We start from the raw sequence: 3,060 nt of genomic DNA, 5'->3' as shown, positions 1-3,060 counted from the left end.
TCCAAAGTCTAGCCAGGCACAGTGGCTCACGCCTGCAATCCCAGCACTTGGAGAGGCAAAGGCAAGAGGATTACCTGAGCTCAGAAGTTCGAGACCAACCTGGGAAGCATGGCGAGACCTCATCTCTACAATAAGTCAAAAAATCAACCGGGCATGGTGGCACATGCCTGTGGTTCCGGCTACTCGGAAGGCTGAGGTGGAAGGATCACCTGAGTCCAGCAGGTCGAGGCTGCAGTGGCCGTGAGCGTACCACTGCACTCCAGCCTGGACAACAGAGTGAGACTCCCACTCAAAAAAAATCCAAAGTCTGTGTCCTCCAAGGCCTACACAAGCTAGCCCACCCCTCACTCATGCCATTCCACCACTCAGGCTAGAAGACTCTAGGGCTTCTGCCCCAGGGCCTTTGCACATGGTGACCCTCTGCCCGGAACAGTCTCTCCTCAGAAGACCATTTTTGTGTCACCCAAGCATATGCAATCGCCGGGTTCTAGGTGTGCCCACTGCTACTGAGATGTCCCTGGTCCCAGGCCTTCTCAGCGCTGGGTAGGAAACGCATGTACAAACACATAACACACCCCTGCATCACAGCCGTTTCTTTCTACACCTACCTGTATATTGCAAACCATGAATTCACATCAATACCCCCAATTACACAATGCTCATTGCAGCCCACTCCCTATTCATACTCGCAACTCCTTTGCCCGACAGTGAGAAATCTGGGTCCCATTCTCATTAACATACTGACTACAAAGTCAAGGTTCTGAGTCCATCAGGTCACCACCCAATTTGGTACACCTTCCTCACCTGGGTCCCTCCCCCTCCCCAGGACACAGTCCCCCTCACTAAGTGTGCCTTCCTCACATAGGTCTCTGACGCCCTTCCTCACTCCACAAAACCATCTTGTGCAGAATGCTGCTGCGATCGGCAGGGGATCATTCTTCACACTGGTCCCCAAGCCCCCTCCACACCGTCCTTGAGCGGGCCCCCGCCCCCAAGAGCTTTTGGAAGAAGGGGGCGGACAGGATCAAGAGACCGAGGCAGGAAGGAAGACCAGCAGGGCAGCCGGCAGTAAGGGCCACTCTTTCTTCTCAGCAAGTGGCAACTGAAGCTAGGTGGCAGTGGTGTCCTCCCGACAAAATCCCATGGCCTTTGATGGTTTTCTCATTTTCATTTATGAGATGTCTCGAGTTCACTATGAGTACCACTTGCCTTATGTCTGCAATAAGCCATTTCTGGTCCCTTCTGAGGAACCCTTTCGAGTCCACAGTCTTGGTGGCCAGCTGCTATCAGGTCAGCGTTGCTTTGGGGCCTTCTCAGAAGACAGAGAAAGGAAATATGCACTTTTTAAAAAGAGAAAAATAAATCAAGCTCATGCTGTATTACCAATTCAGATTTAGAGTTACACACCTTTTACTTCTTGAAAATACATGAAGTCACTTTTATAGCGTCCAATTCTCTGCAGATACTTTAAACACGACCATGGCTCACTGCAGCCTCAACCTCCTGGGCCCAGGCGATCCTTCTGGGACTACGGTCGCATACCACCACACCTGGCTTATTTATTTATTTATTTATTTATTTATTTATTTATTTATTTATTTATTTATTTATTTATTTTCAGAGACGAGGTCTTCCTATGTTGCCCAGGCTGGTCTTGAACTCCTGGGCTCAAGCTATCCTCCCATCTCAGCCTCTAAAAGTGCTGAGATTACAGGTGTGAGCCACCATACCCGGCCTCTGTTGCTTTTAACAGAGCTTTAAACTAGTCTATCTCTTCTCAGCAGAAGTATCTGTCTCAATAATACCATCCACCATTACCAGAAACAGACTTGTCTATAGAGAAATCAAATCCCACCCGTCGCTAGGCCCTGGTTTATACATTCTAAGCCACACTCTGAGCCAGCAGAACCAATGGAATTCTCTGGAAGCTGCTACCCTGGATCTTCCTGCTTCCTGACTTGCTGGTACCTCCTTTCTGGAAGATGCAACCCTGGGTCTCTGAGGAAAGGACAGGGTGTCACTTGGCTTCACGAGACAAGTTAGGCAGTCATCCATGACTCCCCCCAAAGCTCCTGCCCTTATAGCTCGTGGAAATTGCACCAAGAGCTCATCAAAAGCCACCCATCACCAGGCGCAGTGGCTCACGCCTGTCATCTCAACACTTTGGGAGGCGGATTGCCTGAGTCCAGGGGTTCGAGACCTCGTCTCTATAATAAATCAAAAAATTAGCCGGGCTCGGTGGCACATGCTTGTAGTTCCAGCTACTTGGAAGACTAAGGTGGAAGAATTGCCTGAGTCCAGCAGGTGGAGGTTGTGGTGGCAATGAGTGAGCCACTGCCTTCTAGCCTGGGCGACAGAGTGAGACACCGACTCAAAAAATAAAAAACTAGCGGTCACACATAGCCTTGAACGAGAGTGTAAATTCTTGTCTTTTCTGTGTCTTCATCTGCATTCTTACAGGGGCTGCACAGGGGTCTTAGACAACATATTTTTTTGAGTCAGTGTGTCACTCTGTGACCCAGACTGGAGTACAGTGGCATGATCACAGCTCACCACAGCCTCCACCTCTTGGGCTCAGGTGAGCCTTCTGCCTCAGCCTCCCAAGTAGCTGAAACTACAGGCATGCACCACCATGCCCAGTCATATATATATATATTTTTTTTTTTTTTTCTTTTAAAGACAAGGTCTCACTATGTTGCCCAGATTTTTTTTTTTTTTTTTTACTTTTTTGTGGAGATGAGGTCTCATTATGTTGCCCAGACTGGTCTCAATCTCCTGGCCTCAAGCCAACCTCCCCCCTCAGCCTCCCAAAATGCTGGGATTTCAGGTGTGGGTTACCGCACCCAGCCCTACATAACATTTTTAAATAACAACTTTATTACCTAACTCCAGTCAGAATGGCAATTATCAACAACTCAAAAAATAACAGCTGCTGGAGAGGGTGTGACGAAAAGGGAACACTTCTACACTGCTGGTGGGAGTGTAAACTAGTGCAACCTCTGTGGAAAGCAGTGTGGCAATTCCTAAAAGCTTTAAATATCAACCTCTCATATGACCCCG

The sequence above is a fragment of the Carlito syrichta genome, unplaced genomic scaffold, assembly GCF_000164805.1.
Source record: "Carlito syrichta isolate Samal-C Ts95f unplaced genomic scaffold, Tarsius_syrichta-2.0.1 Scaffold288183, whole genome shotgun sequence".
In the NCBI taxonomy this organism is placed as follows: domain Eukaryota; kingdom Metazoa; phylum Chordata; class Mammalia; order Primates; family Tarsiidae; genus Carlito; species Carlito syrichta.
Note: the sequence above shows the minus strand (reverse complement) of the source record.